Source organism: Cygnus olor (genome assembly GCF_009769625.2).
Source record: "Cygnus olor isolate bCygOlo1 chromosome W unlocalized genomic scaffold, bCygOlo1.pri.v2 SUPER_W5, whole genome shotgun sequence".
NCBI lineage: Eukaryota > Metazoa > Chordata > Aves > Anseriformes > Anatidae > Cygnus > Cygnus olor.
In genome coordinates, this window is record NW_024429076.1 from 908396 (window position 1) to 920169 (window position 11774).

General features: G+C 45.7%; 1 long non-coding RNA gene across 1 annotated transcript; it reads right to left on the minus strand.

Annotated features, from left to right (window-relative positions):
• Positions 1 to 763: 763 nt before the first annotated feature.
• On the minus strand, positions 764 to 8038 carry LOC121062974. Its single transcript, XR_005815767.1, has 3 exons — positions 8028 to 8038; positions 6806 to 6807; positions 764 to 958 (listed from the first exon to the last, which is right to left on the minus strand). It is a non-coding gene; the product is annotated as an uncharacterized LOC121062974 (long non-coding RNA).
• Between the last annotated feature and the right edge of the window lie 3736 nt (positions 8039 to 11774).

Genomic DNA, 11774 nt, shown 5'->3' on the forward strand with positions numbered 1-11774 from the left:
AACTTCCCTGGACAACCTGTTCCAGTGCCTCACCACCCTCAGAGTAAAGAATTTCATTCTAATATCTAATCTAAGTCTACCCTCTTTTAGTTTAAAGCCATTACTCCTTGTCCTATCACTACACTCTCTGATAAAGAGTCCCTCCCCAGCTTTCCTGTAGGACCCCTTTAAGTATTGGAAAGTTGTTATAAGGTCTCCCTGCAGCTTTCTTTCTCCATGTTGAAAAACCACAACTCCCTCAGCTTGTCTTCATGGGAGAAGTGCTCCAGCCCCTTGATCATCTTTGTGGCCCTCCTCTGGACGCATTCTAATACTTCCATGTCCTTCTTGTGCTGGGGGCCCCAGAGCTGAACGCATTATGGCAGGATGGGTCTCACAAGAGCAGAGTAGAGGGGGAGAATCACCTCCCTTGACCTGCTGGCCACACTTCTTTTGATGCAGCCCAGAATATGGTTGTCCTTCTGGGCTGCAAGTGTGCACATTGCTGGCTCATGTCAACACTCCAAAGTCCTTCTCCTCTGGGCTGCTCTAAATCCATTCTCTATCCAGTCTGTATTTGTGCTTGAGATTGCCCCAGCCCAGATGCAGGGCCTTGCACTTGGACTTGTTGAATTTCATGAGGTTCACATAGGCCCACTTCTCAAGCTTGTCAAGGCCCCTTCCCTCCAGCGTGTTGACTGCACCACACAGTTTGGTGTCATAAGCAAACTTGCTGAGGGTGCGCTCGATCCCACTGTCCGTATCACTGACAAAGATGTTAAGCAGCACCGGTCCCAATGCAGACCACTGAGGAATGCCACTTGTTACTGATCTCTACTTGGACATTGAGCTGTTGACTGCAACTCTTTGAGGGTGACCATCCGGTCAATTCCTTACTCACCGAGTGGTCCATCCATCAAATCTATGTCTCTCAAATTTAGAGACAAAGATATCATGGGGGACAATGTCAAATACTTTGCTCAAGTCCAGGTAGATGATTAACTTTGTTAAGCAATTAATTTGGACCAGTGTGGAATAATTGCCTGAGGTGACTTAGAAATTAAGCTTATATTCACATTTTTAAGAAAAAATACAGCATTGAAGAAGCCTGTAGGTGGAGTGTAGCTGCATTCCATAGAAGTTCCCTAGGCCTCCAACCTTAGATGTTGGCCACAGCGGGGGACTTAATGTTCTGACTCTAAGAGGAACTGTACAGAGGGTGGAGCGGAGCAGAGACACCGCATACGGGTGCTGTAATAAGATGGGAACTCGAAGGTACATTGGAACTGATAAGCTGCACATTTGCTACCTGGGCCAACAGCCTGCCATGTTTTTGACAAAATCTGCCCTTTTGGTGAACTTTGCTCATTATGATATCATTATAATACCAAAACACACCTCCATCCCAAAGGCTACCCACCTCCAAGGTGCAACCACCCCTCACTGAGCATGCGCTCTGAATTTCTCGGAGCCTATACCTTTAAACAAAACATTTAGCACCAATCGTAACAAAGGGATGTATGAATAGAGTCACTCAAGCTCCACCTAAAAGATAGAAAATGATATAAGTTAGCTTAAGGGAGAGAGGACGTTAGGGAAGAGATCATTGTGAAGGAAGAGAGATCATCTTGAAAGATACCTTCTGACTTCTGGGATCAGTCGACGGGCTGAGCCTCTCTTCCCTCGCACTGGGATGCCTTTGGGTTAGATTCGAACACTTGGTTTCACCAAGTGCCTCCCTGGGAAACTTAGAAATCTCTATAGTGTCACTTCATATCTTTTAATGCGTTTATAACCAGGCCGAGTTACTAGTACTTTTGGTATTTGCACATGCTTTGCAGACAGTGAATTTATCAACGGCAATCCAAAGAATCTGTGTACCTGTTGCTTTAATAAATTGCACTGCTCATTAAATCTAGCTGTGATAGTTCTCATTGAATGTGACCAAACTCTTTAAGTGTGGCCGTGGTAGTTCATGGAATGTGACTAGACTGAGGGTGTATTACGTTATTTATGAATCCATAATCGTGATATTTCAGTACCCTGAACACGACCAGACTTATAACGGCTAATTGGCCATCACTCCCAATTACTTTAGCCTTTAACACAACAACCAGACTTCCACAAGGGTTCGCTGGATCACTCACTCTTTTTAAAGAATACTGAAAAATGATTAGAAAGATGTGGAATTGCCAAAGTAGTAGAAAAGAGTAGATCTCTTGTCTTGGGACATCCACTAACTGTACACGTGCCACATGAAGTAGACATACACTTGAAACAATATGCTACCCAAGCACTGTCACCGCAAAAGGCCCATAAGTATGAACTGACCCTCCTAATGGCAGAAAACATAACTATTAAGCATCATAATACTCTAAATCCAGCCACTTTGATTACGTTACCTGAGGATGGGAGGAACATCATCACTGTGCTCAGGATATCGAGGTGTCTAGTAAGCCAAGAGATGATTTAACTGATGCACCTCTGGAAAAAACATATTTGACCCTTTATATTGATGAGTCAGTGTATTATTGCGGTGGTTTTACCATACTGAACAGCCAAAGTCCATCACAACTGCTCTCTCACTCCCCCTCTTCAAAAGAAGCACAGATCACATAACACAGGATCACATTGAAAAATACTGAGCAAACCAGACAACACTGTGACTAGCAAGTGTTAACTAAGTATGACAACTAAGTTCCCTCTAAAGTGCTCTGATCAAATCTATTGTTATCTCACCCTTCAAGCCCACATTGGGTGCCAAAAAGGACTGTGGTGGTTTTACCTTGCTGGGCAGCCAAACTCCACCACAACCGCACTCACTCCCCTTCCTCAAAAGAAGAGGGAGGGGGAGAAGAAAGTATGCTGGAAAGAAAACAAAAGTCTCATGGGCTGAGATAAGGATAATTAAATTAAAGGAAAAAGAAAGGGGAAAAACAAGCAAAGGCCACACAGAAGCACAGAGATAAGAAAAAAAAAAAAAAGCTCTACTTCCCCTCAATGAGCGATGCTCGTTCATGTCCTGGGAAGCAGGGCCTTGATACGCGTAACAGTTGTTTGGGAGGACAGATGTCTTCATAACGAGAGCACCCCCTCTCCTTTCCCTTTCCCACCTTTTATTGCTGAGTGTGATATCATATGGTATGGAATAGTCCTTTGGTCAGTTTAGGTCAGCTGCCCTGGTGGTGTCCCCTTCCCACTTCTTGCCCATCCCCAGCCTACTGGCTTTGGGGGGTTTGGAGAGAGTCTTGATGCCGTGCCAGTATTGCTCAGCAATAGACCAAACATTGGTGCATTATCAATGCAGTTCTAGCTGCAGGTGCAGAGCACAACACTATATGGGCCACTGCAGGAAAAGTTAACTCCATCCCAGCCAGACACAGTACAATTATCTGTACAGACAATGGAAGAGAGGGTATGCAGTGGTAAGCCGGTTTAAAGTGACAGAGACAGGACCACTTCCACTTAAGTGCACAAGGGGCTGAGTTCATTGCTCTAACATGTGTGGCCATACTGGCACAGCAAGAGACTTAATATCTATACTGACTCATGGTTTGTGTTTGGTGTGTGCCATGCAACTGGGATGTTGTGGAAGTAGAGGGGATTCCTCACCTTAGCTAGAAAAGATCCATAATGGGAGGGAGATAAGAAAACTATTGGAATCCATCAAAGGAAGAGAAAATAGCAAAAATATGTACCCATACTGGATTAAAGTGGTCAGAGGCCCTGAACTTAGCCCTATGAGCTGTCTGTAATGCTCCAAGGCAACCCCTAGGTCTAACACCAGCCAAAATTCTCTTTGGTAGACATTTAGCTATACCAGGAACTTTTATCCCAGCTAAGACCAGCCTGTTGGACAGAGATGAACAAGTAAGCCAATACGTAACATACTTGCAAAAACAATTTGAGAGCAATCATGAATATGCACAATGGTATCTGGTGGTACCACCTGGATTACAGGTGCATGATATACAACTGGCGAATGAAGTACTAATTAAAATGTTTTTGCAGGAAAACAAGCTAGACCCAAAATAGGAAGGACCATATATGGACAATGATTTGCACAAATCATTAGACCATATACGAGATAATGGACAGAAAATCTTAATCACCATCCATCGTGATACAAAGGAAATACAATGTGTTCTGGAGAGGGTTAAGAAAGATGGTGGATGCCATTGGTACTATCGGGATGGTCTCCCACCACTACCAGGGTTCTAAACCTTATGTTACATCTAATCATTGTACTGATTATGTTAGTGTGCTTGCTTACTATAATACTCTATAGTACATGTGTGAAGATTATACCTAAACACCCAGAGGCAAATCGAACATTTGAAATATATGTGTTATAGAAGACAGGGATGCCCATAAAAAAAAAAAAAAAAAAAAAAAAAAGGAGGACACTGAAAGGGAAACAAGCCACTTGTAGGTAAGGAATTCAGGTAGCTATTGTTTCACATTAGTAGAGTAAATTTAGTGAAGCCTTAGGCCACAGTATGAGCTCTGTGTCACCTGAATCTGGCATGTAGTGGTGACTGAGCAACAGTGAGTGGCATTGTGTGGGGTCCTGGGTGGTGTCGATGGGGAAGGGGGGATCTGCTGACCAAGGACAGTGCCAGATCAGAGCCTTCCCTGAGAGACAGTAGAAGCCACCTGGCCCTGCAACAAAGAACCGCCAATCTGAAAGAACATAACATATGTGTTGAGAACTGATTGGACTATAGCGGATGAAATGAATATTGTATGGGTATAAGAACCCAGGGAATGTTTTGAGTGGGGTCCCTCCTTGGAGGCACCCAGCTCAAGATGATACCATTAAATTCTTGCTGCTTTAAATCAGTTGACTCTTTGAGTGAATTATGGCTGACTGGGGAGACTCATTCCACAAGGGGAAAAAATGGGATCCCCTAACACATATGGCCAGTGCAAACATCTGATGGAGAGTGGAGGCTAGCAGAGGACTATTGTGGCCTGAATGAAGTCATGCCACCTCTCAGTGCTGCTGTGCCAGGCATGCTAGAACTCCATACAAGAGGCTTGAACAGGGAAATCCAACTACCCAGACATCCTGAAAGAGGTCATGCACTGACCAGAAGGCAGAGACACTGGAGCATCACCTGAGGATGTGACTCGTACTCAATAGAAAACACCACATAATGAGTTATAATCATAGAATCATAGAATGGCTTGGATTGGAAGGGACTTTAAAGATAATCTAGTTCCAACTCCCCCTGCCATGGGCACGGATGCCACCCCACTAGATCAGGTTGCCCAAGGCCTCACCTAACCTGGTCTTGAACATCTCCAGGGATGGGTGTCCTGGTTTCAGCTAGGATAGAGTTAATTTTCCTCCTAGTAGCTGGTATGGTGCTGTGTTTGGGATTTAGGATGAGAATAATGTTGATATCACACTGATGTTTTAATTGTTGCAGAGCAGTGCTTACACTAAGCCTAGGACTTTTCAGCTTCTCTCTGGGGTGCAGCAGGAGCTGGGAGGGGACAGACCCAGGACAGCTGACCCAAACTGGCCAAAGGGGTATTCCATACCATCTGATGTCATGATGAACAATTAATATGGGGGGGTGGGGGGACTGGCTGCTCGGGGATAGGCTGGGCATCGGTCAGCGGGTGGTGAGCAATTGCATTGTGCATCACTTGTTTCGTACACATTATTAGTAGTAGTACTATTATCATCACTATTATTATTTTCCTTTCTTTTCTGTCGTAATAAACTGTCTTCATCTCAAGCCACAGGCTTTCATTTCTTTCTGATTCTCTCCCCCATCCCGGAGAGGGAGGGGGGAGGGTGAGCGAACGGCTGTGTGGTGTTTAGCTGCCGGCCGGGTTAAACCACAACAGTCCTTTTTGGCACCCAACGTGGGGCTCGAAGGGTTGAGATAACGACAGATCTGACCAGAGTGTGTTAAACTAAAATTGGTATAAGTATTAGACCTGCTTAATAGTTGCTAGTCACAATGTTGATTGCTTTGATCTCAAGTCTGCTGTGCCTGTTTCCCAAATTGAGTTATATAGCACGTTACTTACTGTATGTACTCCCTATCGTGCTGTTTATCCTTTCCGGAGGCTGTTTTAAGATTATTATTTTACTGTATGGTGTAACACTGGCTTATGTGATAAAATTGCTGGTCATGAGACTAACCTGGTATTTGTACTCAGCACTGTCGTCGACTCTATACTTTGGAAACCATATCTCAGAAACTATTAGCAATTACACCTATTGCCTTTTTTCGTCAGGGAGCCAATCTGTGGAGGGGACAGGGGAAGATATTTTTTCCTACTTGTTCACTCTCCCTTTCTCCTTCACCCCCCTCTTCTCCTCCAGGCTAGTTACGATAGCTCTTCAAGATTTTGAATATCCTTGGGATGTTCAGACCAGCATGCTGTTATTGTTATGTCTCTTGAATGTGCTTCAAGTTTTGTTTAAGGTTAATCAACTTCTTAGGAATGCCATCCAGAGATCTGTCCTGAGGCAGGATAGTTATGAATGCCAGGATAAGTGGGAGGATATGGGCAGGCATCTAGAGCAGTGGGCACCTCCAGTGCTTTGGACATTCACCCCTGAACAAGTGCAAAATCCTAAAAAACTGGTAGAATGCTTGAAAAAGGTGTGTCATCACCCTGGCAATACCAGACATACACAAATCATTGCAACGTGCTGGGACCTGGCCTATGCCTATTGAGCTGCAATCGATGCCACTATAACCCTAGTGACAGACACTGCGGACACTCCAAGTCCTGTGACAGGCCCGATGGCCACTCCAATCCCTGCATCCACTCCAGCCCCTACGACAGATCCTGCGACCACTGCAGCCCCTGCGGCCACTGCAGCCCCAGAGGCTACTCCAACCCCTGTCATGGGCCCAGTGGTCGTTCCAACCCCTGTGATGGGCTCTGTGGTCGTTCCAACCCCTGTGACGGGCCCTGTGACTCTTCCAACCCCTGTGATGGGCCCTGCGATTTTTACAACCCATGTGATGGGCTCTGTGGTCGTTCCAACCCCTGTGACGGGCCCTGTGACTCTTCCAACCCCTGTGATGGGCCCAGCGATTTTTACAACCCATGTGATGGGCCCAGCGGCTGTTCCAACCCCTGTGACGTGCCCTGCAGCTGTTCCAACTCATGTGACAGGCCCCAAGGCTAGGCCAGGGAAACAGACTGTACCAGTGTCAGTTGCCCCTGTTACCAAGATGAAACAATGGATAAGAAAGTCAGGTCGTTTAGAACTCAGAGGAATTCCTGCTCAGACTGGGGAGGAAAACGATGACGAGATGGGCTACTCTGAAGTGGCTGGACCATCAGATGAACGGGAAGATGAAGAGGAAGATATCATAAGAGCTTCAATAACTACCCGAGGCCTATCCCAGCCTGAGCTATGAGATATGCGAAAAGATTTCAGTCGTTGTCCAGGTGAGCACTTTGTCACCTGGCTTCTCCGGTGCTGGGACAGCGGAGCCAATAGTCTGGAATTAGAGGGCAGGGAAGCCAGGCAGCTGGGATCCCTTGCTAGGGACGCAGGCATTGACAAAGCAATTGGAAAAGGAGCACAAATCTTCACCCTCTGGAGGCACCTCCTGTCAGGCCTTGAAGGAAAGTTATCCCTTCAAGGAAGATCTTATATGTCAACCAGGCAAATGGACCACCATGGAGAAGGGAATTCAGTACCTGAGGGAATTAGGTGTAGGGGAGGTGATTTATGAGGACCTAGACAATGACCAGCTATCCACAGATCCAGATGAAGTCCAGTGTACTCGACCCATGTAGCAGAAGTTTGTACGGAGTGCACCATCATCATATGCCAGCTCATTGGCAGTAATGACCTGGAAGGACCATGAGGAACCCATGGTGGATGAATTGGCTAAACAACTCCGGCAGTACAAAGAAAGTATCTCCTCTTCCTTACAGGCCTGCATAAGGAAGGCAGTGGAAAAATTTCTCAAGAGTTCCACCAACTAAAAGAGAATACTTCGCAGCAACTTTCTCAAGAGGTCCACCAACTTAGAATTTCTCTTCCCACATTTACAAACCACTGTCTCAGCTATCAGGGACAAGTGTCCCTCTGTTCAAGGAAGAAGATATAGTAGGTACACACCCCATGACACCCTGTGGTTTTACCTATGTGACCATGGAGAGGACATGAGAAAATGGGATGGAAAATCTACCTCGAACCTAGAGGCATGGGTACATGAGTTGCAAAGAAAAACAATCAGAAAAAAGGGGTTATCTGGGAACAATGCTGCTCCTATTTCCAGCAGGCAGTCCCCCAGACACAGTGATGAATACTATGACCAGGATTAGAGGGGCCCTGCCTCCAGCCAGGGGGAGGAAAGGGTTTATTAGACTGTGTGGATTCGATGGCCTGGCATGTCAGACTGACAAAAGTATAAGGCTTTAGTAGACACAGGCGCACAGTGTACTGTAATGCCATTAATCCTAAAAGTGCAGAATTAATCTGTATCTCTGAAGTGATGGGGGAGCCCATCACATAACTGTATTGGAGGCTGAAGTGAGTCTAACCGGAAATGAGTGGCAAAAGCACCGTATTGTTACTGGCCCGGATGCTCCGTGCATCCTTGGCGTAGACTGTCTCAGGAGAGGGTACTTCAAGGGTCCAGAAGGGTACCAGGAGGCTTTTGGCATAGCTGCTTTAGAGACAGAGGACATTAAACAGTTGTCTACCTTGCCCGGTCTCTCAGAGGACCCTTCTGTTGTGGGGTTGCTGAGGGTCAAAGAACAACAGATGCCAATTGCTACCACAACTGTGCACTGGCGGCAATATCGCACCAACCGAGACTCCCTGATTCCCATCCATAAGCTAATTCGTCAACTGGAGAGCCAAGGAGTGATCAGCAAGACCCATTCACCCTTTAATAGTCCCATATGGCCAGTGCGAAAGTCTAATGGTGAGTGGAGACTAACAGTGGACTATCGTGGCCTGAACGAAGTCACGCCACCACTGAGTGCTGCAGTGCCAGACATGCTAGAACTCCAGTACGTACTGGAATCAAAGGCAGCCAAGTGGTATGCCACAATTGATATTGCTAATGCATTTTTCTCCATCCCTCTAGCAGCAGAGTGCAGGCCACAGTTTCTTTTTACTTGAAGGGGTGTCCAATACACTTGGAATCAGCTGCCCCAGGGGTGGAAACACAGCCCTACCATTTGCCATGGACTGATCCAGTCTGCACTGGAACAGGGGGAAGCTCCTGAACACCTGCAGTACATCGATGACATCATTTTGTGGGGTGACACAGCAGAGGAAGTTTTTGAGAAAGGGGAGAAAATAGCCCAAATCCTTCTGAAGGCTGGTTTTGCCATAAAACATCATAAAGTCAAAGGACCTGCACGAGAGATCCAGTTTTTAGGAATAAAATGGCAAGATGGACGTCGTCAAATCCCAATGGATGTGGTCAACAAAATAACAGCTATGTCTCCACCAACTAACAAAAAAGAAACACAAACTTTCCTGGGGGAAAGGGAAAAAGGGACGTGATTGTTCCCCTGTACTCGGCTCTGGTGAGGCCGCACCTCGAGTACTGTGTTCACTTTTGGGCCACTCACTACAAGAAGGACATGGAGGTGCTCGAGGGTGTCCAGAGAAGGGCAATGACGCTGGTGAGGGGTCTGGAGAACAAGTCTTACGAGGAGCGGCTGAGGGAGCTGGGATTGTTCAGCCTGGAGAAGAGGAGGCTCAGGGGCGACCTTATCGCTCTCTAGAGGTACCTTAAAGGAGGCTGTAGCGAGGTGGGGATTGGTCTATTCTCCCACGTGCCCGGTGACAGGACGAAGGGGAATGGGCTAAAGTTGCGCCAGGGGAGGTTTCGGTTGGATATTAGGAAGAACTTCTTTACTGAAAGGGTTGTTAGGCATTGGAATGGGCTGCCCGGGGAAGTGGTTGAGTCACCATCCCTGGAGGTCTTTAAAAGACATTTAGATGTAGCACTTAGTGATACGGAGGACTTGTTAGTGTTAGGTCAGAGGTTGGACTAGGTGATCTTGGAGGTCTCTTCCAACCTAGATGATACTGTGATTCCAAGGGTGGGGTCTGAGCGAACAATCCACAGGCCCTGAGAGATGACAAAGAGGATGACAGCCCAAGTATATAGCTTTTAAGAAAATAATCTTTTGTCTCAAATTGAGGAAATTCATCCCCTTTGCCCTGGTACAGTTAAATAATAATATTTCATATAGTGAAACTCCCACATCTTTTCTGGGTGCCATTTAAATTTGGAGAAGTGCCAAATGTAAGCACTCTGTTCAGGGGAGACGATTTTCCAGAACTTAGTCAATTGCTTCTTTACTGTCTGATCCGATCCACCCTTCCAGAAGAAGAAGGATGACATGGAGTGTGAAATTCCCATTTAATTCCTAGAGTCCGCATTAGCCCTTGCAATATTTGTGATGTAAAGTGACTTCCTTGACCAGAGTCAATATTTTCAACAATTCCATAGCTGGGAATTATCTGTTCTAGAATTACTTTAGCTACTGTGTTCAAAGTAGCAGATGCTGAAGGGAAATCTTCCACCCACCCTGACAAGTGATCGACCAAGACTAATAAGTATTTAAATCTACCTACCCTAGGGAGTTCTTTAAAAATCTACCTGTACATTTTGGAAGCATTGAATTCCTGGTTCTCGCCCTCCTTTAGGCTGGATGTAGATAGTTTTCCTATTTACCTTTTGACATACTACACAACTCCTGCATACTTGTTCAGCCAGAGTATATATATTCCTACACATACATATTTCCAGAGCACAGTGTCACACATTGCTTGAACTCCCCAATGTAAACTCCCCTTGATGTAAAACAGTTAATATTTGCTTCATTAGCACTTTATTCATCATTTCTCTCCCATCAGAGAGTATCCATTTTCCTTTGGACTCTGTGACTCCTAATTCCTTAAAAATCTCTTTCTCGTTTTCACTAACTATCTGCTTTTCCGGTGGGGAGGGTACTTCAGGAATAAGATAATTTATATCGATTTCTGATTGCAAGGCCACCTCCCGGGCTTTTTCATCTGCCACACGGTTCCCTCGGGCAATGACTGAATTCCCTTTCTGGTGCCCTTTTATATGCACTATTGCAATTCCAGTAGGTAATAATAAATTATCTAGGACTTGCTTTACAAGCTCCTCGTGGACCAATTCCTTCCCCTCACTACTGATCAACACACGCTTCTCCCAGATTTTACTGACCATATGAACCACCCGATATGCATATCTCAAATTGGTATAGATGGTTCCCTCTTTTCCTTCAAGAAGTTTGAGTGCCTGATTCAAGGCATATAATTCACATTTGGGCTGACCAGTTATTGGGCAATTGGCCCATCTCTTTTACTTCTTCACTAAATCCATCAACTATAGCATATCCATTATGCTTCTTTCCCTGTACTACCCTTGAGGATCCACTGATAAACAGAATAGCTCCTTCCTCAAGGGGAGCATCTTGTAAATCAGGTCTCACTTCAGTCTGATATTTGATTAAATCCAGGCAGTTATGTTCTATATCCTCTCCAGACCTTTCTCCTCTCCATAGGAAGGCAGCTGGATTCAAGCCTGATTTTGTGGTTGTCCTGGTTTTGGCTAGGATAGAATTAATTTTCCTCCTAGTAGCTGGTAAAGTGCTGTGTATGGGATGGCAGGCTGAGGGTGCAGCAGGAGCTGGGAGGGGACAGAACCAGGACAACTGACCCAAACCGGTCAAAGGGGTATTCCATACCATATGACGTCATGCTGAACAATTAATATGGGGGGGCTGGCCAGGGTGGAGGTACT